Consider the following 16,291-nt stretch of genomic DNA (forward strand, 5'->3'; position numbering starts at 1 on the left):
ACCCTCAGGAATAACTTATGCTCCGGAGTGATTGTCTCTGGCTTCCATTTTCAGTGTTATTTTTATTATCCTTTATTTATACACCACTGACATATTTACACAGCACTTTATAGAGTTTATACATTATTCTCATCAGTCTCAGCCCCACTGGAGCTCACAATCAAAAGTCCCTATTATATTCACTCAACACATTAAGGTCAGTTTCATCATGAACCCTTCAACCTGCCTTCATGTTTGTGGAATGTGGGAGGAATCTGGAGGAATCCCACACAGACACAGCAAATGGAAGACCCAAGCACTGCAAAGTGTTAACCACAGAGCCACAGTTACGGAGACTTTTGTCTTAAAAACGAATGTAAATCTCATGTACACATGGCGACATACATGGAGAACTTTGGATCGATTCCATTTTTTAAAAAAAAAATGGATCATATGTTAGACAAATGGTGACTGGTTTTAATTCTGTGCCCAGCTGGCTCCACTTTATGCAGAATTCTGTAAATGTCATTAATATACAGCTATGCACAAACATAAAAATATACATTATCCTTTAGTTACTCGTTCATTTGCAATGCTTGTCAACTTCTATATCATGTAAACATATATTTGTGCAATATGATTTTTGAAATTGGAAGAACATGTTGGATTCGGTTGAGGTTTATTTTAATGGAAGACTTCTCATGTATATAGCAACGCCATATGCAGTATTTATTCATTAAAATGCCTGCGGTGTGGTTTTTTTTCCTTCGCCTACATGAAGTGCAAAGTGTTTTGTTTAACACAAAATGGAAGTAACTTCTGAATGGTTAGTGGTGCAATTAGGAAGATTTATTTGCCTCCAATGAAATACATCCCAACGCTATCTATCAATAACTGGGTCCATGTCTTACAGACTGTGCCCATAAATCAGCATAATCCATATACACAGTCTAGCAAATGTTTGAGTTTTCCAAGTTGAATTTCTATTTTATGTTTACATGAAAAAGCTCAGTTTTGCCCTTGTAGTGCCCTGTATAACACAACAGTTTGCTTTACAATCGGAAGGTAGAGCCAATATACTTTCTAAAATGAGCAGAAGACATTATCATTGGCTTGAGAACAAGCTGGTTGATGGCAGTCATTTTTTCACCTTTATGATATGCTGCTTTGTTTAATTGGGCTTTATAGGAGACCTTGTTAACTGCTGCAGCCCTCATCAGTAGCATTTTTTTTTAAGTCGGCTCAGTGATCTGGAGCGCCAATTACTTTCAGTGAAAGGCTATTATCTCTCCCCTGCTGCAATAGTTAGCTGAGACCTTCATTTTGGATACAACTTTCTATGCATTCTAATAACAGCTATATTTTTAGTTGCCATTTCTCAATAGTTTCCAAATAGCCTTTTAATTTGCAAATTCATATATCTGATCTTCCTAATCCCTTTTTTTGATCTTTTATTATTAATTTTCTTACTAGGAATAGCTCTCAATGTTATAATTATTTTTTAATGTTAGAAGTTTTTTTAAGTTAGAATTACAATTTTGCAATATTTTTACAACGTATTTGGAAAAAAACATAATTAGCAATTTAGTTACCCTTCTCAGCTATGAACTATCTGAAATCTATTTTCTAAATATCTTCAGCACAATCAATTTAAGCTCATATTCATGTTGCTTTACCCACAAAATAATATTATTTAGATTAATTAAAATATAACTATTCTTTCTGCATTTAGGAACGTTGTACCAAAGTAGGTAAATCGGCACTAGTACAGATAACCGTGGTGCTCCTTCAGCCCCTAGATTTTGAGATCATGGTACAGGTATGACATCCATTATCCGGAGACAGGTTATCCAGAAAAATCCGAATTACGGGAAGGCCATCTCCCATAAACTCTATTTGAATGAAATAATAATTTTTTAAAATTGTTTCATATTTCTCTATTGGAGGAAAATAAGTCTACTGTGTTTATTTAATTTTTAAATGTTTTCTTAGTAGACCTAAAGAATGGCGATCCAAATTACTGAAAGACCCCTTATCCAGAAACCCCAGCTCCCGAGCATTCTTGATAACAGGCTCCAAACCTGTAATAAATCCTTGCTTTATATGCTACAAAAGACTCAGTAAAATCATGAAAAAAATCTGAATCATACAAAAAATTTTCGGATTTGATGCATGAAAACTCAGATTTTTCTAATTATCGCGATTATTCTTCAGATTATGGTACAAAACCCAGTGCAGATCATGATATCTTGCAATTGTAAACTTTAGGTTTTTCTAAACAGGAAAAACAGTAGTCTATCACTTTAGCTCTAGCATTGCTTGCCCCAACCATTACCTCTCTTTAAACTATCAAAGACTTTTCCACTGGTAACACAAGTTAAAAGTTTTGGTACGTGAGCCTGCATATTATAATAAGATGGTACACCTTTACAATAACTATTAGGGGGTTATTTACTAAAATCAAAATATTCCTTATTATATTTTGTTAAAACCACTTCAACCAAACTCCCATCCACATTTTTACCTTATTTATCAATAAACAAACTCGAAAAAATCTGGTTCGGGAAAAGACTCAATAAAATCATGAGAAAATCTGAACCATATGTTTTTTTTCAGATTTGAGATCCAAAAACTCAGATTTTTTCGTATTATCACCTGAAAACCACTAATTATTTGGATTATTGTATAAAACCAAGCTCAGATCTACGAAAAAATTTAGTTTTCTTCATTAAAACTTTGACCAGAAAAATTTGGACTTAAATAACCCCCTTAGTATGTTATAGAAGGCCAATTCTAAGCAACTTTTCCATTTGACTTCATTGTTAATTTTGTATAGTTTAAAAAAAATGTTTGCCTTCTTCTTCTGACTCTTTCAACTTCCAAATGTATTGTTATAGTTGCTTTTTATTACTCATCTTTCTATTCAAGTCCTTTTATAGTAATATCCCAGTCTCTTAATCAAATTAATGGATAATTGCTAGGGTAATTTGGACTCTATCATACAGATTGCCGAAATTGCAAACTTTACAGCTTCTGAATTAACTAAAAAAACCATAAATAATAAAAAATGCAAATCAATTCCAAATTGTTTTAAAATATAACTCCCTACATTACTAAACCTTAACTAAAGTTAAGGGGAACAACCCCTTTAAAGGAAAACTAAACCGTAAAAATGAATACGGCTTAAAATGCCATATTTTATATACTGAAAGTATTTCACCAGCCTAAAGTTTCAGCTTCTCAATAGCAGCAATGATCCAGGACTTCAAACTTGTCACAGAGGGTCACCATCTTGGAAAGTGTCTATGTCACTCACGTGTTTAGTGGGCTCTGAGCAGCTGTTGAGAAGTTAAGATTATGGGTTGTCACAAATTATCAAGCAGAAAATGAGGTTTGTCTGTAATAAAAGCTGATGCTACAAGGCTGATTATTACATTCTGATGCTAATTGCACTGGTTTGTGTGCTGCCATGTAGAAATATAGTTATTAAGTACTAATCAGCCTTATATTGTGATATTGATATTCTATGGGGTATATTTATCAAAGAGCGAAGCTAGAGATCGCCACAGTCCTCTAGAGTGAAATTCCGCCACTCTCCATTCATTTCTATGGGATTTTTTAAAGCGTCTTTATTAATGAGTGAAAGTAAAAGTTCATCCTTTGATAAATACGCCTTTCAAAATCCCATAGAAATAAATGGAGAGTGGCAGTACTTCACTCTTGAGGACTGTGGCGATCTCTAACTTCACTTTTTGATAAATATACCCCTATGTGTACTGTATATTGGTCCGTAAGCTCAGTAAATGACAGCAGAACAGAGCACGTGCAGTGAATCAGCAGAAAAGAAGATGGGGAGCTGCTGGGGCATCTTTGGAGGCACATATTTTCCCTGATAAAGGGTTGTGGTTGCCTTGGGCTGGTATAGACCCATAATGTACAACATTTCTAGCCTACTCCTTATTTAAGCTTTAGTTCTCCTTTAATGCCATACATGTGCAAAATACCTTCTGGCAATATATTATTTTTCACTGCTTAGGTGTTCCCTTTATGTCTGCATTCTGGACATGCTTATCTCATCTCACAATATGTGATGCCCAAAGTGTAACTAAAATGGAGAAGAAATATACGTAATTAAAAGGAAAAATATGAATATAAAAATGTATTTTTATTTAAACTCAAACACAGTTTATTTTAGGATTGTAACTCCCAAATACCAACTGCATTCCACAAGATGGTTTTCTACAAGAGACACTAGCTGCAGATGCACAGAAAAGAATAGTGTGATGCTTATCAAGAGAATTCAAGAAAAGTGTTTATCTCTTCAGTATCTGTAAGGCTGTGGTTGAGAATTTCTGTAATCTGAAGGGATGGAGATGGGAATACATATCCCCTTCCTCTCACAGCAAGCTGTAAAGTTGCAGCAATATAAATTGCTAAAGGAAAAACTATTCGTAATGCCTTTGTGCAAACAAATTTGCTTTGCGCGAATTTAAAATAGCTTTTGCGCACGAGGAAACTGTTTAGCGACCACTTCCGACAGTGGAAGACCGTTTGCGAATTTTATAGTTTGCGACAATGCATAGTCAATGTAATAAAACGTCTTACTGAAAAAGTCGCTATGGTTGCTGCAAAAGATTACAACACCTTCAAGCAATTACAATTCACAATGCAATAACAGTTTAAACAATAATATTACATTGCGAGATGTGACTTTTTAGTCTTATCGGCACAAATTGTTTTGTGCTTTGCGACTTTAATTACATTCCTCCGTAAGTCTACTAGAAAATCCTTTAAACATTAAAGGAACCCAATCGTCTGGTTTTGATTCCAATAAGGATTAATTATATCTTAGTTGGTATCATGTACAAGTTTCTGTTTTATTATTACAGAGAAAAGGGAAATCTTATTTAAAATTTGGATTACTTGGATAAAATATAGTCTATCGGAGATAGCCATTCCGTAATTTGGAGTTTTCTGGATAACTGATAACGGACCCCATACGTTTTCAAACTGAGCACCACCAGTAAGTGGCAGAGGCAGTCCCAGGACTGCAACTGCATTGCAGATTTTACAATTATTTGCCACTTTTGCATGTTTCCTACAGAATTGCATTTTTTTACATAACTTTGCAAATATTTCTATGTTTGCCTCCCACACATACAGAATTTCAAGAAACATTTCCTTGTCCAGCCTTTATCACTCACCAACAATAAAAGCATATAATGAATTTAAATGAATATACTCTAGGCTTGTGTAAATCAAAAAAAAACAAAAAACAACAACATCACTTCTGTGGGAAAGAACAAAAATGCATTAGCTAAAGCTGTTTACAAAATGCCTACAAAGTTTACAGCTTCCCATATGCTAGGGAAACCATCAGATTACAAACCAATGTCTGGAGGCTTCAGACAATATGGCAAGGAAGTTAATGCAATCGAACCAAGGAAACAGCTATGACTACACACTCTATAAAATAACTGTAATTCATCATTTGGAAAACAATGGAAAGAAAATGCTCTTGCTCTGCCAGTTATAACATTATCAATCAGCTTTCACTGACAGGTTAATGCTGTTGCAAATATTAGGCCTGTAACATTAAAAGTAACCTTAGTCTGTCTACACAAGCATTTTTAGATGGGACACAGCCATTATTCATGAAAGTGCTGCATGGGTGAGGAGATAAAGTGATATAGGATCTTTGAGGCCAGAGTGACCATAAGCACACTGCAATGCACAACACGTCTTATTTGGTGGTGAAATGTTAAGGGCAAATGCAGAAGTAAATTTAGCTGACTATAAGGTTTGAAAATAATGTGCTATTAAATACTAAATTACCATCAACAAGTTGCAAATGTTTCAGCCAATAAAGAAAGGTACACCAAATACATCTTCTTTAAGTATATATTACAACTAAACTAAAGGGTAGTAAAAAGCATCTTATGCAGAGTTTACAGCATAAATCAATAGCTTTATGGTAGTGAAGATTCAAGTCTTCCCTTGTGTCTGTGACACACTACATGCACTTTGTGAAATGAGTTACTATGGAGTTAGGGATCGTCACAGATTATACTGAGCAAAAAAATGAGTGTTTTGCTGTCACATGAAGGTAACTTTTTACTTTAATAAGGTCAGGGTCAGAAGGAGACTTGTGGCCAAACGAGTGGCTCTTTCCTACCAAATGTCCACGAAGGTAAGGGATGTCAGGCCAATCCCAATCCCTAGGGACAAACGATCAGATTACAACTACAGGAATAGGACCTGTCGGGAGGGAACATCAAACTTTATTGATTGGACGATTTTTAACATATTGGTTGGGTAGGCCCAGCCAAGGGCCCCATACACAGGCAGAAAGCTGGCAAATCAGTCTACAAATCTGCCTGTGTATAACCACCTTTAAAGGGGTTGTTCACCTTTTAGTATGATGTATTCTGAGACAATTTGCAACTGGTTTTATTTTTTTATTATTTGTGGTTTTTGAGTTATTTAGCTTTTTATTAAGCAGCTCTCCAGTCTGCAATTTCGGCAGTCTAATTACTAGGGTGCAAATGACCCTAACAATCATGCATTGAAAGCCAAGTGAAAATTTGCTTAGAATTTGTCATTTTATAACATATTAAACGCTTACCACTCCTTTAAGCATCCGCCATCTATTGTGAGTATCTCATATTATCATGACCAGATTACGCTTTAAAGTGGAGGCTCATTAAAAAAAATGTTTTAATACAAAATGAAGCATGATGTATTAATGCAACACATGTCTCCTGATTAAATGTGTTATCTGATTTTCATATTTTAAGTGAATAATGTGACAAAAGGACACTGGTCAGATCTGGTACAGTACAGTAATCATTGCTGGTTTGCAGAATACCCTTTCAAGGGCATTTCTCATGAGCTAGTTACTATCATATGCTTCAGAATCAAAATTGTATGTTGTTTATACAAGATATATGTTGCTGGTAACACAAAATGTCAAGTGTTGGCCTGAGAGATCTTCATGGTAAAACATGGTATATGTTTTAAAAATGTATATCGATACAATATTGCCATCCCTTAGTTTCTGTGATCCATGAATTCAGCTGCCAGCTGAACAATTATACTTCATTGTCAGTGAGCTTTATAATTCTGAGTATTCTGAGTCTCTGTGTGGGTTAACTTGGTATACCCCTGTAAGGGCCTGAAGGCTCAGTAGTAGTGTGGACCAAGGAGGAAGCAGTTTGTGTAAACAAAGTTCAAGGTACAAGAGGGTTCGGCAATAGAATGATCAAAGTCCAGGCAAAGGGGTCAATCCAGGCAGAATAGGGTCAAAATGGTTAAACAGGCAGAAGTCGGTACACAGGAATCAATTAACAATACAAGAGTCACACCCAGGAATGCACAAAGTAAAAGCTATAATTGGGCGATGTTTACAGTCTACAGGCTCCTTAAATAGGCCTCCTTTGGCGCCAAACAGGACGCAGTGACATCATGATGCTGGCGTTCTGACGCCGGCCGACATTCCGGCACTGGCATCCAATCAGCGGAAGAGAAGGCGCTGGTGTCACAGCGCTGCGACCATAAGGAACCACATGGGAGGACTGGGCGCCGCCATCTTGGATCGAGGAATGGTGTAGAGAATAGCGTTGGTAAGTAGTTTTCACTTACAACCCCCACTGCATTAAAACATATTTATATATACAGTATTTAATTACATGAATTACATTTTGCTTTTTAAACTAGTTATACTTTCTATTTTCTCATTGCATAGATGCTGTTGAAGGCTACTGTAGTTACAATAAATAACATTTTTAATGAGCATAATACTGATTTTTATTTCTGGACACATTTTCTCAGATCACTTGGGTCAATTACCTTTGATGCAAACTGGAAAATTGTACCAGGTTTTATTTATAATGCATTGTTTCTTAATCAGTTGGGTGTTATGAGGTTAGCACACAGAGGGTCAGATCAAGCATCATTTGCAAACTTTTGTTAAGGAAAGAATTTACAACAGCTGTATTTTTATCATTGCCTCATTAACATTTAGTTCCAGGTTAAAATATTGGTCGAAACATTGTATCATGCACAGAAATTTTGTGAAAAGATGTATTTTATGCATCTGTTTCCTCTATATAAGTGTATTTTGCCCTCCCTGATCAAGTTATTTTATGTTAGACAATCAGATACAATGATTCTCATATTAGTTAAGCATCATTCGCATTAAACATCTTAAATATGTGTCCTCAAAGCTGGTGCTTATTTTTGAATTATAAATTATTGACTATGAGGCAAGTTTTAAAAAAACTAAAAAGGTAAATAAAAAAAAAAAGGTTTTAGAACCCCATTCTAGGATATGATATTGTCAAGGAAGGAGTACTTAAATAGTTAAAAACCCCAGGGACTGCAACAGCTCACTGTAATTTATTGTTCTCTCACAGGCTGTATAGAGAGTATAGAATGAGTCTAGGAAAGGCATTTTTATTCAAGTTCATTAAAACAAGAAAATGTTAGGGTTGAGTGCCTCGTTTTACTAATTAAGGGTTTCTGGTAAGATGGTTTTGCCCGGGGCAAGCATATTTTAATTTGAGAACTCAAGGGTCATTTACTTCCTATCATTGACCTCTTAACTACTTTAAAGTGCACCTGACATAAAAAGCTGTATAATAAAAGTCATTTTCAAATTAAATATGAAATCCAAATTCTTTTTTTAGTTAAAGCATTCGTAGCCATTGTAAACGCAGTTAAACATTTCAGCTGACAATCAAATATTACCTGCCACTCGGGCAAGAATTACTTTCACTTTCCATTCAGTACTTACTAGATGTCACTGCACTCCCTACATTCCCCCTCTCTTTTCACTATTTAATTGTGTAGCCAGTACATGGGGATGGACATCAGGTGCCCCATTCTGGGGCACAAACAAGATGAGATGATGAAAGGCTTGTCTTAATAACATTGTCCACAAAATGGCACCTGCAGGTTCGCTATAATTAAGAAATTCCCAGACCAAGGCAAACACGATTCAAATAATTGATATAGTGTAATCAAAGTTTATTTTGCTTGACTAACATGATAAGCAAGGATTTGCAATTATTTTTTAGTCTGGTTTAAAGAAAATCTCAGGAAGAACTGAGTGGCATTCCTAACTAATGTAGTAAAACTATTGTAAAGGCATGTGGCCATATGAACTTGTGGTATGCATTTCACTATAAAATCAGGTGTGTGGCTTCCAAGAGCAATTTTATGAAGCAGTCTAGTGTAATAACTACTATCAATCTTAGGATATTAACTGTTCATCCTTGGTTTAGTACAAACACTACAGTAACAGACTGTTTTTCTTTTAGACAGACAATTTATAGAGATATAAAATTAGCTTACGGCAAGGACAATATTCTTCTCCATTCAACATCTGCAATGTTAGAAAATAAGATGATAATCCTCTATTTATTTGATATTTTTTTCCTTTTATATAAAAAGAAATGATTTACATTGTAATCTGTTAGATGAGAACATAATTTTTCTGGGCAGTAAACTTAGTAAGTAATTGTAATATTTAATTTACTAATGTTAAAGAAGTACTCCTTCTGCATCACACACTGTCTATATTACCTAAATGCATGAAGACATCTAGGGGCAGATCAATCAATCAGTCTCTATGTACTTGAAATGCCAGGGCCTATATTGGAACTCCATCTTGCTCTGAAACCATCCTCTTTCATGTCTGCTCCATCCCACTTTCCATCTGCTCATCTACTCTGGCTCATGCCTGGTCTGTCCTGTTCCACGCTTGCATCTTACCTTGTAGGTCCACTCTATTACCCACTGCTCTGTCCTCTCCATGTATGCTCCATCCTTATGTGGTCTGTATTGACACCTCATTCTTCAATTTTTCTGTTCCCTAGATATTTTTTAACATCGCACAGTTTGACTTCTGTACTGAATTCAACCTTTTGGGGGGTGATCCCTCATTTCATCATAAATTTCTGACAAAACAACTACAACCTGACTACACAAGTCAAACTGTTGAGCCTAAAATATATATGTGAGTGCCATTTCTATATTGTTTATATGGTGATGTAAAGCCAAATAACCAGAGTAAAAAATAAAGCTGCAGTATTCCTTCTTTTGAATGAAATGTGCATCCTTCCTTTTGGTGATAACCCAATAAAGGGTAACATTTGCAGAAAAAAAAAAAATGCTGCAGTCATCTTCTTAAACTTAGCAGCTAGTTAAAGGAACAGTAACACCAACAAATAAAGGTGTCTTAAAGTAATAAAAATATCATGTAATGTTGCCCTGCACTGGTAAAACTGATCTGTTTGCTTCAGAAACACTACTATAGTTCATATAAACAAGCTATTGTGTAGCAAAGGCGAAAATTGAAAAAAGGCTATATGGCACAGGTAAAATACTGGATAACAGATTACACCATTATGTTTTACAGAGCTTATCTGCTGTGTAACCTGAGCCTTTTCTCCTTTGAAAAGCTGCCCCCATTGCTACAGCAGCTTATTTATACAAACAATAGTAGTGTTTCTGAAGCAAACACACCAGTTTTACCAGTGCAGGTCAACACCATTATATTTGTATTACTTTAAAACGCTTTCATTTTTTGATGTTACTGTTCCTTTAAAGTGTGCCTCCATACTCCATGTGATAAGTCCATAAAAAACATAAAAAAATGGCTAAATTAATTAAAAGATAAAAATTAGTACTACTGTAAAAGTCTCACATTATTATATAATAATAATAATTATCATAAATTGGTATTACAACTACTAAAAATAAAAGACTACGGGTAAGGCCACACTGGGCGTTTTGGGGAGATTTGGTCGCCTGGCGACTAATCGCCTTGTCTTTGCGGCAACCAATCTCCCCAAAGCTTAGAAAGACAAAAGTAATGGTAGCATTGTCTGTGACCTCATCTGCAGTCTTATTTTCTACAAATTCTGGGGCTCCTTGGCTGCAGTTGAGGCTTTGACATGTGGAACCTGCTCCACCTATGTCTAAATTGCATACAGGGGTCTGTTCCTTACCATTTGTATGGGTCACTTACTTTATCCATTCAATTTTTCACAAATTTGAGTTACCAAATGCTTGGTATGAATGTAAAACATTGCAAGTTCATGTAGAAGTCAGTGACCAATCTCCCCAAATGCCTTCCCTCACACTGCGACGGCTAAAATGAAAAAATGCCAGCCACTTTTGGGTCCGCTTTTTCTGTTATCTTTGTATTTCTTATCTTGCTCCTCCCTTTCTCTTGATTTCCTGTGCTGATATCTGTACAGCTGGCCCGGGCGGCCGTGGGCCGTCTCTTTATTCACTGTCTTTTTTTCTGCAAGCAGCAGCTACTTAGAAGGACTGGGCGTGCATAGGGAGGGGTGCTATATATACCTCAATATATAACTCAATACCACTAACAGGGAAGATTAATTTCTGGGAGAATGAAACTCATTTTAAAGTTTCAATATGTGGCCATTTAGATCTGTGTTTTAGATTTCCTTACGTGTGATTCTTCCTAATATTGATGGATGTTTGGGGTTACCACCCCCCTTGTTAAGTATCAACCAACATTACAGCTTTAGAGATTCTATGTCTAGACTTAGCCCAGATAAACTTCAAAAATGTTGACTGTATGTCCTTGAATATATTTCTTGGGGCATGTATCAGAAGTGTCTGGAAGGTCCTATCACAATCCATGAACATGAGTCAATATTTGTAAAAAGTTGTTGCACCTAAATCTTTGTAGCCAAAGATGGGAGAATGGCTATCCTGTAAATCAGAGCTTTCTGGATAAGGGGTTTCCTGATAACAGATCCCATACCTGTACTAGCATGTAACAATTTATTCTTTTTTTAGTGTGCTAAGAAGCTATCAAAGCAAAATGATGGTAAAGCACATAATAACTTTGGCACTCATTTCCATCTAGTGTTTCAGAATAGTCAGTAACTGCTGACCTTTAATTTTCGCATTGCTTAATTGAAGCAACTGATTTCCTGATGAGACATAAAGATGAGACAAGGTGTTGTTCAGTGAACCTTTGCAGCAGAAGAATTTGAGAACTATGGGGCAGTGAGTAAAATACTGTATGTTTTAGATGTGAGAAAGTTAGGGCATAATGATAGATTGTAAGAGATAAGGGGAGAATTGTATATGAGTAACAGAGCTGTTAATAGAAGAGCAAGATTTAACTCATCTGTTGCCAAAGACTGGGTAAAAATAATAAGGCAAAAGAAAGCTTGGCATTGTCCTTAATGATCACTTCCAGTTCCCCATGCACCAAGAAGAAAAACAGTGTAAGACTAATAGCTTCCCTGGTGATGATAAGATAACACACATTCTTTCAACTACTGGTATCCAACCCACTTATATGCAGTTTTGTCTAGATTACCAGATAAGAAATGATGACAAGCAACACACAGGGATGAGAACAAAGATATAGCAAGACAGTACATCTATCAACAATATAAAACACACTTGTGTTCATTATTTCTTATAATTGTATAGAATTGACTTGTCTACAGTCACATTTGCACTAGACAAAATGTGTAACCTAAATATATAAAACCCAACTATATTATGATAATGCCATAGCTATAGAATTATTCTTTGCTATATATCCAACATGGCACACATATACATTCATTGGGCAACTCAGTTTGTTATGCCTACATTTTCTGAATGTAAAAGCTTCATCCTCTTTTGTGCTTTTCAACATTGCCAATTTCCTTAATTAATGCTGTATGTGTTTTTTAATTTGTTTTCTCTCAGTCCAGATAGTCGAACTCAGCAGGTATTGGGGCCTCACCTATTATTCAGAATGCTTGGGACTGAGGTTTTCTGAATAAGTCATCTTTTCATAATTTGTATCTCTATACCTTAAGTCTACTAAAAAGGAATTTAAACACTAAACTAACCCAATAGGATTTTTTGCCATCAATAGGGATTTATACAACTTAGTTAGGATCAAGTACAAGGTTCTGTTTTATTATTAATAGGGATGCACCGAATCCAGGTTTCGTTTCGGGATTCGGCCAGGATTCGGACTTTTTCAGTAGGATTCGTATTTGGCCGAGTAACAGCTCTAGAAACACTCTCTCTGTTTGTTTAGGATAGAAACTGCCATATTCACTTGGTGTGACATCACTTCCTGCCTGCATTTCCCTGCTCAGTCATAGCTCTGGGCTCAGATTACAGCAGGGAGGGGAGGAGGGAGGGGGAGAGGAGCAAACTGAGCATGCTCAAGCCCTGCCCTGGAGGTATAAGCTGAAAACAGGAAGTCTGATACAGAAGCCCATGTGTACACAATAGAAGGAAAGAAATGATGTGTTTCTTTTGTCAGAGGACTCAGAGCAACATTACTTTGAGGGGTTACTGGTGTATTTATATAGACATTTCTGATAAAGCTTACTTAGTTTTAGCTTTTCCTTTTCCTTTAACAGAGACAACCTACACAATTCATATTCTTTCCCCAAACCATTTTTATTCCAGAAGCATAACATTATACCACAAGTAAACATTTTTTTTGCAAGGGTAGGATCTAATAGGGAAAATCAGCTTTAATTAAGCGAACAAAATACTTTTGGCATGATATATAAACCCAGGCACAATGCAGGGATTTGTGAGCAAGGTTTGGCATGCTTTAAAAGCCATCATGTGCCTGTGCAAATAAAGATGAAAGCATTGGAACCTGTTACTATCTGTTCTGTGCCATAGCTAGACTTTATCATTAGCATTGTCCCAGTGAGAATTGACAGGCATGTTGTTTACTATGACACTGTCAGAATTATGTTGTGTTAAGAATTAAAATTATTAAATGAAATTAAGCAAAATTATGTCCCAGATCATTTAGTTTTCCCCAATATGTTCTCTATGTTTTCAAGTCTACAGTCGGAACAGAGACAACATTTTAATCTACTGCAGGATGATGCCAATAATCAGAGAAGGGAAATTGTGACTTCAGGAAATAATTAAATTGTATGGAATGTTCTCCCTTCAATGCCAGATATTAGGTGCAAGTTAAGAAGACCGACAATAGCAACTGACAATTACATAGGTAATTAAAAGGCTTTTAATTTAAGCCTACATTGGATGTTAACTCAAGCATGATGGTGTTTTATTTTAGGTTACTCATATCGCATGGTGAGATTTTGTTGATTAAAATGGAAACACACAGTTATTATCCCTACAGCAATTCATTGTAAAAAGATATTATAAACCAAAAGCTATCATATGTATTGGCTTTGATGTTCTATACAATTTTATACTGAAGTAAAAAAATAGTAATGTCATATTGTAATCTCATCATTAACCTCTTTTTGTTCAATTCCATTTTTTATTTTGTTTGCAGGGAGTGGATTAAATGGCACTGGGGTGGTTCACCTTGAAGATAACTTTTAACATGTTATAGAATGGTAAATTCTAAGCAACTTTTCAATTGGTTTTCTTTATTTATTTTTAATAGTTTTATAATTATTTGCCTTTTTCTTCTGACTCTTTGCAGCTTTCAAATGGGTGTTGCTGACCCCATCTAAAAAGCAAATGTTCTGTAAGGCTACAAATGTATTGTTATTGCTACTTTTTACTAGTCATCTTTCTATTCGTGCCTCTCCTATTCATATTCCAGCCTCTTGTTCAAATCAATGCATGGTTGCTAGGGTAATTTGGATACTAGCTACCAGATTGCTTAGAATGCAAATTGGAGATCTGCCGAATAAAGGGCCAAATAACTCAAAAACCTTAAATAATAAAAAATGAAAACCAATTGCAAATTGTCTCAGAATATCAGTCTCTACATCATACTAAACGTTATCTCAAAGGTGAACCAACCCTTTAAGTTGATGGTCTGAAACTGTGGTGCGTCATGTTTCAGAAGGACCAGGTTACACATATTAATGCAGCCCCTGCAACTAACCATTCAGATTAATATAAAGTAGTTTAATTATTTTAATTGACAGACAGCAATCATATGAAAGTCTTGTCCGACAAATAATAGTGACAATATCCCATTGGTAGCGTCAGATAGGATATATATGCAGAGATATTATCGCGAGCCGATATAAATCTTTTAACCTGTCCGATCGACTGAATGATCAATTTGCATAGTGTGAAAAATATCAGGACACTCCACACACGGCCTGAAAATCATACGAACCTTCACTTTGTATGATGGTTTCTTTGCATCTATGTGAAAGAACAAACTTACACTCGCACACCCTGGCCGTCCAGAAACAAACGAATCCCAGGTGCTCGATGATAGAGGAATTGGGCAACCTCAAAAGCAACGTAGACACAGAACACACCGGCACAGCATGGGTATTACTAGCAGGTATAACCTTGCTCGTTTATTGCGGATGCAACGTTTCGGGGCGTGATCCCTTTCTCAAGCATGCTTAAGAAAGGGGTCACGCCCCGAAAAGTTGCATCCGCATCTATGGCCAGCTTAAAGTGGACCTGTCACCCAAACATAAAAAGCTTTATAATAAAAGTCCTTTTCAAATCAAACATGAAATCCAAATTCGTTTTTTTATTAAAGCATTCATAGCTGTTGTAAACGCATTTAAAAATCTCAGCTGTCAATCAAATATTGCCTGCCCCTCCTCTATGCCTTAGGCATAGAGGCGGGACAAGCAATTACTTTCACTTTCCATTCAGCATTTCCTAGATATCACTGCACTCCCCACATTCCCCCTCTGTGTTTACCATTTAATTGTGTAACCAGTGCATGGGGATGGACCTCAGGTCCCCCATTCTGGTGCACAAACAAGATTCTGAGATGATGCAAGGCTTGCTTTAATAACAGTATCCACAAAATGGCTCCTGCCTGCTTGCTATAATTATGAATTCCCAGACTGAAGGAAACAAGATTCAAATAATTTATACAGTGTAATTCAAGTTTGCTTTGCTTAGCTAACATGATAAAATAGGATTTGGAATCATTTTTGGGTTAACGGGTCACTCTTTAAAGGAGAACGAAAGCCTAATTAACGAATTAGGCTAGAAATGTTGTACATTATGTTTTGCATTTCTGTACCAGCCCAAGACAACCACAGCCCTTTATGCCCAGTGGGCTCTGAGCAGCTGTTAAGAAGCTAAGCTTAGGGGTCGTTGCAAATTATCAAGCAGAAAATTAGGTTGATGTTGCAAGGCTGATTATTATATTCTGATGCTAATTGCACTGGTTTCTGTGCTGCCATGTAGTAATCTGTATTAATTACTAGGGATGCACCGAATCCACTATTTTGGATACGGCCGAATCCTTCATGAAAGATTCGGCCAAATACTGAACCAAATCCAAATTTGCATATGCAAATTAGGGGTGGGAAGGGAAAACATT

This window comes from Xenopus laevis, chromosome 2S (assembly GCF_017654675.1).
Source record: "Xenopus laevis strain J_2021 chromosome 2S, Xenopus_laevis_v10.1, whole genome shotgun sequence".
Classification (NCBI taxonomy): Eukaryota; Metazoa; Chordata; class Amphibia; order Anura; family Pipidae; genus Xenopus; species Xenopus laevis.